Here is a 14,078-nt window from a genome sequence, read left to right on the forward strand (position 1 = left end):
CCCCTTACTTGTTTTTTCCCATGTATGCTTATCTAGTGAGAATATTTTTGATGAAGATAATTGCGTTATGGTGAAGAAATATTCCTCGATGCATTCATTGGAACTGATAAAAGATGTAGGAATGTTCTTTATGTTAAAATAGAAGCATATAGGCCCATTTTGTAAGAATCTTTAGATATATATTGTTGGAACATACCTCTATGCACTCATTGGCAACGCATAAAGATGTAGGTATATTCCTCTAGGTTTATTTAATGGAAGTATTTGTGATGGGGGAACATTCCTCTATCATTCACAGCTACACATCAAGAGGGAGGAATGTTCCCCTATGTTGTTACGGATACATATTAGTTTATTTAGTGAGAATATTTGTGATGGGGGAATATTCCTCTATCATTCACAGCTACACATCAGGATGGAGGAATGTTCCCCTATGTTGTTACGAATACATATAAGTTTATTTTATTAATTAAGAATATTTGTGATGGGGGAATATTCCTCTATCATTCACAGCTACACATCAAGAGGAAGGAATGTTCTCCTATGTTGTTGCGGATACATATTAGTTTATTTAGTGAGAATATTTGTGATGGGGGAATATTCCTCTATCATTCACAGCTACACATCAAGAGGGAGGAATGTTCTCCTATGTTGTTGCGGATACATATTAGTTTATTTAGTGAGAATATTTGTGATGGGGGAATATTCCTCTATCATTCACAGCTACACATCAAGAGGGAGGAATGTTCTCCTATGTTGTTACCAATACATATAAGTTCATTAAGTGAGAATATTTGTGATGGGGGAATATTCCTCTATCATTCACAGCTACACATCAAGAGGGAGGAATGTTCTCCTATGTTGTTACCAATACATATAAGTTTATTTAGTGAGAATATTTGTGATGGGGGAACATTCCTCTATCATTCACAGCTACACATCAAGAGGGAGGAATGTTCTCCTATGTTGTTACCAATACATATAAGTTTATTTAGTGAGAATATTTGTGATGGGGGAACATTCCTCTATCATTCACAGCTACACATCAAGAGGGAGGAATGTTCTCCTATGTTGTTACCAATACATATAAGTTTATTTTATTAATTTAGAATATTTGTGATGAGGGAATATTCCTCTATCATTCACAGCTACACATCAAGAGGAAGGAATGTTCCCCTATGATGTTATTCAAACCTATTTGCTAATTCAGTGAGAGTCTTTTTGTGTCATTTGATGATGGAGAAATATTCTCCCGTGTTGGTGTATGCATTTTTAGTACGAGTCTTCTTTTATATGATCATTTGATGATAGAGGAATATTCCCCCATGCATTCACAGCAACATATTAGGTTGGAAGAAAGTTCCCTAATGTTTTTATTGACACATGTATGTTTTAATAGTGAGAGTCTTTTTGATGTTTATTATCATGTAATGATGAAGGAATATTCCTCCATGCATATAGATGGAGGATTGTTCATCTTTAAAGTATTGACTTATATATGCTATGTTCTCATAGCGTGATATAAATATATGATTCCTACCATAAAATGCATTAAAACCCAGAAAAAGTACGCGTGGATTTTCCTTTTTTATTCTGGATTGCATTAGTTGATTTCAAGATTTCTTATCTATCCATTAATTTTACATCGTCTTTTCACTAAGGCAATCGGCGATCGGCAATAGTACTACAGTAGTATGCAATACAGAATGATCATACGAATTATGAATAATAACACAGGGCGAAAAACCATCTTTAAGCAAGTCCTTAAAGGTGGCTTAAAGGTGACTTAAAGGAGCTTAAAGGCTATACAACCTTTAAGCCGCCTTTAAGTCACCTTTAAGCAAGTGCTTATAGGTCCTTAATGTCCAAACTTCTTTAAGCTACCTTTAAGCCACCTTTAAGCCACCTTTAAGCATCTTTAAGTGGCATTTACGCTCTCTTTACACTGCCTTTACACTGTCTTTAAGTGGCCTTTAAGTCAATATTGATCAAGCTGAACAATAAAAACATATATTAAATGCAAAAGCTCTTTTATAGAGATGGGAGGGGGTCATCCGAGTGATAATATAATTTCCAAGGAAGGGGGGGGGGGGGGGGGGGGTTCCAGGCGGTTTTAATCGTCGCTCCATTAAACACAGATCGCTATCATCAGCACCGCTCCGATGGACACAGATTGCCGTTATAAAATTCTTTATAATTTTTGGGGGGTTTCAAAATTATTGTAGGGATGAGCGCAGTCTCTGTGTCTTAATATGTGCATAAAACTAATTAAAGTATGTTTGTTTCCTATTATAAATTAATCGGTGAAAAAAATCTCTCTCTCTCTCTCTCTCTCTCTCTCTCTCTCTCTCTCTCTCTCTCTCAGTTCATCTGGTTATTAAACAAAATAAAGATAATGAACCAAAAATGCATGATTTAATTTGTTAATCGGTTTAAGGTTTGTATTTTTTTTTTCAATTTTCATTATTTCTAACTCTAGATCTGCTAGATACATGTTAAAGATGAAAAGACTCTCAACTGCCTTTGTTATATCGGGCAGGATATTACTGCTTTGTTTGTCTAGACATAGTTTTGTTCGTTTGTGTATATCTAATTAGAGTCTATTGTTTGTCCAACTTAAGAAAACCCCTGGAACTAACACAGAATATACAAGATATACACAACAGTTGTGTCGTGTGCCCAGGTGCATGTTTGTGTAATATATCTAATTAAAGTCTTTTGTTTGTCCAACTTAAGAAAACCCCTGGAACTAACACAGAATATACAAGATATACACAACAGGTGTGTCGTGTGCCCAGGTGCACGTCAGGGTTTCTAAAGGCGTTGAATCTTAGTATGTACGAGTATACGATAAGTCTAGTGAATAAAAGTTAATTTACATTTGTAATTCATTTTCAAAGTATTATTTCCTAGCTCTGGGTTTCAAATATGTTACGTCTACAAATTAACGATACATGTATGTAAGAGTAAAATCTTGAGGCTGATTAATTAATGTACCGGTGATCATAAATAGGGGTTGATTATTTAAATATATGTATAAGGGTAAATATGTCAAATATACCCGGCCTGGCACATCATACAATTGTATGTACAAGTCATTTGCAATTGCCACATGCAGTAAATACGTCACCGGTAATTGGTAATTTTGTTTGTTATAGAACTGATAGTTTAAAAATCATGTACATACAATTACATGTAAATATTTAAACATATTGGAACGGCGCCGCGATCATGAAAACCGGGAAATTGCGGGAAATTGAACAAATACCCTAATAGTATCAATGCATTTAATAAAAGAAATGATTTCATTTTCTTTCTTACATTTTTATAGCTATAAATTAGATGAATTACGTATATCTACTCGGTTTAAATTTATTAACTAAGAAAGCCTACTATAGTGAACCTAACGGTTTCCATTTAGGTATAATATATTTTTGTTCACTGAAGACCAAGTTCCGTATTTCATTCTAAATACATGCATGCATGTAATTTATAAATTAAATATAATTGATTGTTACAAACTGAATGGTTTGTCAAAATCTTTTCAAGTAAACACATTCAATACAGTGATTCAATATCCACTGATATATAGGATATAAAAAAGCTGATGAATATGTAAGTTGCCGTGGCGCAGAGGTTGTGTGGTGATGCTAGTAAACTAAGGGTCCCGGGTTCAATTCTCACCGCGGCCGTTTTTTTTTTTGGTGTTTTTTTTTTCATTTTTCTTTCTAGAACAAAAACCGTTTTAATACCTTTTCTTTCATAAAGTTAATACATTTTGTTGGAAATTAAGCACAATATTGAATTAAATTTTTTTTAATGGCTTAAAGGTGGCTTAAAGGTGGCGTAAAGGTGGCTTAAAGAAGTTTGGACATTAAGGACCTATAAGTTGTCCTTAAAGGTGGCTTAAAGGTGGCTTAAAGATAGTCTTTAAGCTGCCTTTAAGCCATCTTTACGCTTTCTTTAAGCCACCTTTAAGCAATACATATAGCTTAAAGGTAGCTTAAAGGTGGCTTAAAGATCGTCTTTAAGCTACCTTTAAACACCTTTAAGCTATCTTTAAGGAGGACTTAAAGATGGTCATTCATCCTGTGTAAAAACTAGCCGAGAATCAAGACAACGATAAAGGAAACTAAACTAAAAAAATATTGGAATAAAGTCAGGGCAATTTATTATAGCAATTTTAAATGGATTAGAAGTACATGTATTTAATGACTTCAACTTAAGTACATGTATAGAAATAAAAACTCAAGATGCTTTGTAAAATTATCGACAGCTCGCTGAATTAACAAAAATATATCGGATTAAAGTCAAACAGTTCTTTTAATCTATCTGAATGATTACACTAATCTAAATTAAATACTAATAATAACAGACTGATCAAAATTAAAATTACCCCCGCTTCCCAGTTGTCACTGAGTACACGGTTCACGCAACGTATCAAAAACGGGGGAACGGATGGACGTTCTGATTTTAAATAGATCGATTGAAATTCTTTTGTAATATATCATATAAAAAAAAAAAATTCTTGTCATAGTTACCACCTTGCTGAAGTAGATCGGGCAAAAACTAAACAAAATTATATGGAGAAAAATCAAAGCGTTCAGGCCACGCCTACCTCATTAATAAAGCGCGCAAACCGTTCACAAAGCGTGCAGCTATTTTTAGCAAAGCGTACCGTGCAAGAAGCGAACCGTTCCGTTCACAAAGCGTACCGTACCGTTCACAAAACGAACCGTACCATTCACAAAACAAACCGTACCGTTCACAAAGCGAACCGTACCGTTCATAAAGCGTAACGAACCGAATCGTGCAACTGGTGTAGTAGCACGTTTTAGGGTCTGTAGCTGTTACAAACCATTCCTGATATACATATTTTACTTTATGATTTTTTTCTGATTATACAATAAGATATATTGAAGTTTCAGAACAGATAGAATTCCTGCCATGGAGTAAAAGACAATTTGCCAATAAAGATTTCACACCTTATTCCTTTCTTTACAGAGACAGTATAGTGCATCTTGTTAAAAACCCGACTTGCAAAAATGTATAAACTTTCATAAAATTTTCTCCATTTAATCAATGTCATTAAAATTAATAATTATTTATGCCCCCCAAAAATACTTGTTAACTCTATCGATTTACATGGATGTCTACTGCTTTTTAGCTTTGTCTCCCACCTACTGGTTTTATCTAAAAATCTACCACTTTTCTTCAAAACATGTTCCTTGTTTCGATAGATAGCCATTTTGGAAGCCATTGTTGTCAAATAATCTCGTTGGGTTTGAAATAAGTGCATGACTTTTTTAAGTCACCCTCAGTTTTCTTAATGACAAATTTTCAAGCATGTGTTTTACATTGAACGATGAAGGAAGCCACGTCCCGTGATTCCATTAGTTACAAGACATTTCAATAGTATCATCGCAAAAGAAGAAGAGCTTTGCAATTCCACATGTGGCTTTAATTTAACAATGACTAAATATATTTTTCACTTGGCCATAACAGTAAACTTGACTTGCAGTACGTTAATTGCATTACTGCATGCTATGTGATTAGCATATCTACATCGTTTTGATATTGAAAAAGAATATATGATTTCCTAATAGTTCTTAATTCTCTTATATGTTAAATTTTAGCAACTTAACCTTTTTTTAAACAAAGGCAATTGTTCAAGTAACTGCACTTAAATATTCAATATTTGTAATCAGTATGATATCATACTGATTACAAATATTGAATGTTTGAGTGCAGAGACTTGAACAATTGGTAAATGCATGCGAACATTTTTATTTCAAGTGTTAGAATTACAAAATTTAATTTTCAAAAGTCTTTATTTTAGTTGCTATCTTTAATTGCTGATCAGAATCCCTTCCTACATACGTAGTACATAAAAATCTGTTTTAAAATATACGCTAAAAAGGCTGCTTGCAATGCTAACATTTTTCGCTTCAAAATTTATCTAATTTTCATCACTAGAGGTTAACATGTATGCCAAAAATATATACTTCACAACATGTTACGGGATCCCTTCTTTACTATTAAACATGCATATTTACTGTTAACAAAACACATGCAGGGCTCGCCATGATTCTCCTGGATATGTTTGTTAATAGAAATATATCTTTTCTACTTCTCCTATGCAGTGATTGTTCAAATTAATTAAAATAACATTTTTCAAAAATCAGCAAAATATACATACTTACAAAATTCTGTTATTATAGAAGTTGTTTAAACTAAATTTATTCTGTAAGTGAGGCCCCTTGAGGGGTTATTTGACATATTTATGTCTGTTCATGTTAAAATAAACTGAAATTGGTAAATCATTATTTAATTCATCAACGAAGGGATGATGTGCTCCATTTAAAAAGTACCTTTTACCTCATAGACCACGATGACCATAGTCGGGCGAAGATCTTGTAGTTTTCAGCACATGTAAATTACTGTCATTAAAAACCCATGTGGTACAAATAAACGATACAAGATTAATCCAGTTTGTTTGACACTTCAATTTCTGGAAGCTCTTAATATTATTAATTTGGTATGTGAATGAAAGGGAGTTTTATGTACTTTAACTATCACAATGTTATATCTTACTTTCTAAAGATACAAAGGATAAATCTGAAGTAAAACACACATGACTTTCAGCTGTACTGTCTCTAATCAATTGATGCCTGTCCTGTTAATATATTAAAACAAGACTGTAAACGTACTATATTTAGCATGTATGATATTTGGCAGAAAATGATTTTGCAACAGGTTATCATGGATTTGAATTAGTGCATTTCTGAATGCACCTATTTATCTATGTAACTGTTTGACAATTGATAATGTACTTGATTAAGCAAAAGCTGCATTCCAATGTAAAAAAAACAGCCCCCCTCCCATTCATCAGGCCCCAACCTACCCCTGGGGATCATGATTTGAACAAACTTGAATCTACCATACCTGAGGATGCTTTCTGGTCAAACGGTTTTTGAGAAGAAGATTTTTAAAGATTTTTCTCTATATATTCCTATGTAAAATTTGCCCCCCCCCCCCCCCCATGGTGGCCCCACCCTACCCCTGGGGGTCATGATTTGAACAAACTTGAATCTACATTACCTGAGGATGCTTCCACATAAGTTTCAACTTTTCTGGTTTAATGCTTTTTGAGAAGATTTTTGAAAAAATACCAACAAATTTTCAGTAACTTTTAATTATTTCCCTAAAAATAAGGCATGGCACTTCACTTTTACAAACTTGAATCCTCTTCACCCAATTATGCTTTTTGTCAAGTTTGGTTGAAATTGGTTCTGTAGTTCTGGAGAATAAGTCAAAATTGTAAAAAGTTTAAAGCAGATGGACGGATGCCGGACAGAAAGTGATCAGAAAAGCTCACTTGAGCTTTCAGCTCAGGTGAGCTAAAAATTAAATATTCTTATAAAATAAAAGCCAACTTGAAAAGTTTTATGACTCGTATGTACACCCACCAGTGATGGTGTTTGCTGTAAAGTATGATACATATTCAACTTCTTGCCCTCACATTTATATATTCAAATTGAAACCAAAATGCAATGTAATTGGTTTACCTTAAGCATAAATAATATCAATACACAGATTCTGAGATCAAGCCGTCTAGGAAACATGAAAAAGAATGACTAAACCGTAGCTATTGGTAGCTATAAAAGATGCTACTGTAACATACTTGAAGATAATTTATATACAAGGTCAGGTATAATTGAATCACTGAACAAGTTAAATTTTTTTGATAATTTTAAACATTTAACAAAACTATTATAATATATGCTTGCCAAACACATTTACCAGATAAACTTTAGTATAAATATAAACTGGAAATCAGACACAAAAAAGATTATTATTTACTTATCATTTTTGTCTACGAAAACATGAAATTTTAATTTAAAGTTTTTAATAAGGAGTTTGCTTCTTTAATCAATGTGGAGTAATACGTCAACAGTTATCAAACAAATGCAGCCAGTATAAATATTTTAAATTTTTGGCAATCTTATAATGTATAAAGTTGAAAGAACTAAAAATTCACAATTTTTAAATGTCAGTTGCGTACTTTACTAAATTGTTAGGTTATTTTTTAGATTAGTTGATGTAAGTTTTTTACGTATTTTTTTTTATTTCATTGCACTCATTGGCGAAATATGATGTCAGAACTTACTTTATTTTTGTAATTCAACCAAAATCAGTCAACAAGAGAAAAGCTGTCAATGTGACAGCAAATTGGGTTTCCTTTTGTGTGAACAGTGTCCACAATCCAATTGTCCACCTTGAATTGATGAACACTACCTTTCCAGAGAAATGGGATACTCTAAATGCATTTTTTTAAAGCAATATGAGCTGTATTTTTACACAGGATGAATCTCTGCCATTCAGTCAACTGAAAGGTGACTGAAAGGTAACTAAAATGTGACTGAATGGCATAGCTGTGCCATTCAGCCATATTTCTAGACCATTCAGTTAACATTCAGTTGACTGAATTGCAGAGATTCATCCTAGCTGTGTTAGAATTTTATTTTGCTGCAAAAACATGCTAGTATGCTAAGTCTGCAAGTAACTTAAACTTTTATTATAAAAAAAAAATTGAAAAAATCATTAATTTTTGTCAGAAGAAAGATTTCTCTTCTAAGGAATATAGAGCAATTCAATTTTTGTAGAGGACGACAATAATTCAATCTTGCTTCAATTAAGGTTTCTTATCGGTTTTTCCCACAAAAATAAGGCTAACAGAAATTTAAAAAACCATGATATTTTTTGTCATTTTAGAAGAAAATAACATTTTTGTTAAAAAAATATTTCAGCATGAAAATTGCAGCTCATATTGCTTTAACCAAAAATTGACTAAGTTCATCAGCTGCATGGTTATTTTTTCATAAATAACCAGAAATCAAAATCCTAGCAATATTCTCACCTATGATATATATGTTTAATTGATCTGAAAAAGAACAACTTCCTGTCTTGAAAACTGTAGGAGGAGTTTTCTGTACAATAGGGGTACCCTAAATGCAATAATTTGCCAAAAAATGACATTAAGATTAACGGCTAGTATTTTTTTCATAAATAATAAGAAATCAAAATTCTGGCAATATATGCATACCTCTGATATATGTATAATTGATCTGCAAAAGAACAACTTACTATCTTGAAAACCATTGGAGGATTTATCCTTACAATTGGGGTACCCTATATGCAATATTTTGCCAAAAAATTCCGAAGTTCAACAGCTGGCACGGTCCCAGTTTGGCAGTCACCCGCTGGCCTGACCTCCATTTTCACAATTTCGTATTTTTCCTTTAAAACCAAGTTAAAAACTTGGTTTTTAACTTGGTTTAAAAAAACCCATTTTTCCTGATTTCTTTTTTAATGGAAAATATAGTGCAGCACTTTGAACAAGAACAAACTTGTACATGTATTAGTCTTGGATAGATACATCTTTGATGAAAGTATTTTGTTTGTTTCAGCAATCAATCAATATTTTTTGAAGGAAAACTACATGAAAACAAACTGTTTTATGCTAAAAATGCAAAAATGGTGGGAAAAGGTTATCTTTTTAATGTCATTTTTCAAAATTGTGGGCATTTGGATCAAAATAAAAATTACTTAATATTAAAAAAACTTCACATATACATGTATATCCGTACAAAGGAAGCAGAGAATTACAGTAAATTGATGATATTCATTATGGGGGGCAAATATATTTGGGCCCATATCATACATAGTCCATTGCTGTGTTTATAAATTTTTAAATAAGCCAGGCCACCCAAACTTAATTCTACATTTAACGTCACTTCAAATTATCAAACTTACAAGGGACGGCAATGAAATTAAAACAAACAACATTTTTAAACAAATGATTCTTATCCATTTACTATATACAAATACACTGCAGAGCATTAAAGCTACATGTAGGTTACCTTTTTAATAATTATCTTTCATGACAATCCCATTGAGCATCTGATATATGTAGTCCGTAATGTGCTCTAAACATTTTGAATTTCTACACATTGTAGAATTTTCGTAATATCAAACTGGAAAAGATCAAATTAAAATAGATGCTTGTTTGTTTTTTTCTTAAACACAATTTCTCCCAAACCTACACACGCAGGTTATCTTCAACATAGAATTAACTTTGGACAGCCTAATGGATGAAATTAAGTTGATGCCTAGAGCTTTTATTCTAGTTTTCTGCTAAAAATAAGACAAAAATTTATGCAGCTAAACATTTTCAGCATGCATGTTATACCCATTTTCTTAATTTTGCAAATGAAGCAAATGCAACTGCATGCGAATGCTAAAAACAGGACAAAAATTTATGCAGCTAAACATTTTCAGCATGCATGTTATACGCATTTTCTTAATTTTGCAAATGAAGCAAATGCAACTGCATGCAAATGGTATACAATTTGTATTTTGATATTTTTTGGAGTAAATCCTGCACCCCATGTTATCTACAATGATTTTTTCACTTTGTGGAGGTAATTCAATAACACAAGAAAGGACAGAAAAACAGTCTAAATATTAGTTTATTCAATGTGTTCACGAAGAGTGAGATTGATTTTTCTGCCAATTGCAGACAATATTTTGTTAAGTCATGAACTCCAGTGAAGCTTTATTTACAGACAAATTCTCGTCAAACTATTTAGATGGCCAAATCACTTTACTTCTGTCCAATAATCCTATATTGTTCATTGCTTTAGCACTCTCTTTTTCCTGTATTTAATAGAAGTCCTCTCCCTCGGGTATTTCAAAATAAGACCCTGCACCCATCATCAACTTTGATCAAAACACCAAACTGTTTTTTCGTAACTTCACTATTGTTATTTTATCATTTGATCTTTTTTAGTACAATTTTAATATGTATGAGATATTTTCTGTGGGTTTTTTGGTTTAATATTTTTTTCAATGTTTCAAAGGAAATTTTGCATTAAATTTAAATACACAATTAAATAAAGTTCAGAAGGAATAAAAGTGGCAAAGTTCTTAGGAATATACTGGAATAGAAATTTTCTTGTAATTAATGCATATCTATAAACACTTTGTGGCCTTAATATTTCCTACATAAAAAGTGATGAAATTTTAAAAGAAGTTGTGCTGGCAAAAAACAGGACTGACTGACTGATGGATGAGACAAAAACATTTTACCCATTGCAATTTGCTCCATGGGTATAATAATAATACTAACAAAATTAGCATTTCATTTATTTACAACAGAAATTGATTGATACACAAAGTGCACATTTGGTATATTTCAGATCTTTCTCTTCATATATAATTCATTTTAAAAAATTAAGCCATTCGAGAAAACCCTTGAAGATAAACCTTTTATTTAAGATTAATTACTTTACAAAACGCATCCTCAAAGACATGCAATAACTTGCTGGGTGTATAAAATTCACATTTAGCTACATTTCCTGTCAAAGTAGCTTATGTGTTTTCAAGATATTCTTAGCTTTAACAACAGACCATAGGCCTTTATATTTACATCTTAAATTCAATTCTTCTGTAATGGGCGCAGATGGGCCTTGCTTTTATGTCAGTTTCAATACAATGCAATAATTGGTCATGTTCGTCAGGTACCATATCTATCATCATTCCCATCCCTTACCAAAACAAATATTAAGGACAATTTTGCAACATTCACTTTTCCTTCATAATACAGAGACAAAACTCCATATTTTCCAATTGCCCTGGGTTATACAATTCCACTCTCAAAGGCTTGCTAGTTGTTACTTCTTAATAAAGATTAACTTGGGCTTAAACAAAAAAAATAAATGCTCAGTAATTTTCCAAATCTATGGAGTATTACTTGATCTTTTCTGAAAAAGTCTGACTAAAAATAACAACTTCCCCTAATACTTCCATTAAGTGCCATTTCTAATATTGTTAGCTCATTTGCTTGACCAACGTGAAAATGCATTTTCTAATGTTAGACTTTTTCGTCCCTGCAGATTTGATGGGTTTTTTTTACACAACACTTTCATCATATCCTCCCACATTAAAGGAAGACATTGCTAATGATCAAAACAAGTGTATATGCCCCTTGCATTTGTCCAGCTGAATGGTTATCATAGATATAGGAGATGTCTTCATTTTCAGGGAGCAAAGAGTCGTTATTTCGTCTCAAGAGGAAAGAAAAACAATAATTACATTGCTGAAAGGAATAGATGTCATAAACGCACCAAAACCCTTGCTCCATTCAATTTTGTTTTTCAATACATTCAGTCCCAGACAGAAAGTTTTATTGTTCTGCTCATTATTCATAGAAAACTGATTATAAATGACACTTAAATGCTACAAACTAAGTAGATTCACGAGTAATGGTAACAATATTGGCATCATATCCCTTAACAAATGGAAATTCAGGCTTTTAACGGCCCGTATAAACTAAAAGCATGCGACCCAGCAACTGTAGAATTGTTTCGACTACCATCGTTTATTTGGTGAAGTTATTCACCTCTGATAGTCCCATTACATTAGGATGGCAACCTTCTAGAATAGTGTGATGTCTTGTTTAAGGTCTCACATCACTGCAACACTTAACACTACAAAAAGGACAATCTTTAATTCAATGTAATCTAGTGACACATCACATCCACACAAATCAATTCAAACAAATGAACTGAACAATTGTGGAACATGGTAAACAGGGTTTTTTTTCTCTTGCAGGTTAAATTATTGCAAACATGTAATCAACCTCAAATTAACAGCTACCAGACCATGCTATCAATTTCAACTTTCCAAGAAATAACCAGCTTGCATTCCAATCATCAATAATTTAAAAAGACAATTCCTTCTATTTTTAAAACAATTCCTTCACTCACTATTTGATGTACGTCTGTTCCTTTCCATTAATTATGTCAATAACATTTTTGCTAATAATTCTTTAAAACTTGTATGCTTATTAATAAGTAAAAATTGTGAGTTATTTATGGTAGAGTGTTAATTTTCAAATTCGATATCCTTACATACTACAGTATATAACATGCCAAATCAAATTTTCAAAATTAAAATGCAATAAATATAAAACTTAACAAAATAAAAACTATGTACTACTTTACTATGTAAAAAACTTTGGTCAAAGAACAAATATCGATTAGCCTATCTTTTCCTCATGTCAGACATAACCCTCTGGAGCTATTTCTTAAAACAGTTTATATACATCTGGAATCATTATACCTGTCTGAGTACTTGAAGCTGGCATTATTATCCCTTTCAAAATAAAAGACAATGAATGTAACTTGGTCAAAGTTGTTTCGAATAAGATGGATATTACAAGGCAATATTTCATAAGTGCAGTTCATGTCTGATTAAGTCTAACATATATCTAGCACTATAAAGTACGGTCATTATACTTCCAGAACTTTTGTTTCTTGATGGGTAAAGTTGTTTTTTTTCATTGCTTAATGAGTATGTATCACCAAGTGACTTCAGTCCTTAAATACCCTTCGGGAATAGAAAAGATTTTTATGCAAATTTGGATCATCACCTTCTGTAAATCCTAATTTGCTTCTCATCCCAGTCTCCTTCAAGCAAAACACTTGCATTAATTTGGTCTAAGTGTAGGAAAAAAATTAGACCATTATCAGTTGAGGAATTATTAAGTCTATAAGTAAAAATGTCTGAAAGGACTAAAGGTTACTTCAGCCTATACATTCTCTGCATGTTGTATAATAAGCTGACATTTTATGTATGTTGTACATCCATCTACCTGATATTCAATGTACGCTATATATCTGAAATTCTATGTATGCAGTAAAACTTGCTGACATTCTATGTACTATGTTGATCATCTAGCTGACATTCTATGTACGCTGTACATCTGTACATCACAACCGAACGCAGCGCAGCTTGGTGTTTGTCTCTTCAAAGATTGATCCAGAACATCACTGTTATAGAGGCACGATTAAATGCAACATGATGCGCTTAGTAACAATGTGATGCTATGATATAATGATAATGAATAATTATGATTGAAAATAAATTGTAGAAATTGATAGGAAATTGTTTTGACAGTCAAAATATATTCTACGATTAACATGATTGAGACATCAAGATCTGTTGAGATTTGT

At 32.3% G+C, this 14,078-nt stretch overlaps 1 protein-coding gene across 4 annotated transcripts in view; it reads right to left on the minus strand.

Annotated features, from left to right (window-relative positions):
* Positions 1 to 14,078, minus strand: part of LOC105337192 (leukocyte tyrosine kinase receptor) — a 192,756-nt gene that overhangs the window by 146,060 nt on the left and 32,618 nt on the right. The gene's annotated exons all lie outside the window — the stretch shown is intronic.

Source organism: Magallana gigas, chromosome 6 (assembly GCF_963853765.1).
Source record: "Magallana gigas chromosome 6, xbMagGiga1.1, whole genome shotgun sequence".
In the NCBI taxonomy this organism is placed as follows: domain Eukaryota; kingdom Metazoa; phylum Mollusca; class Bivalvia; order Ostreida; family Ostreidae; genus Magallana; species Magallana gigas.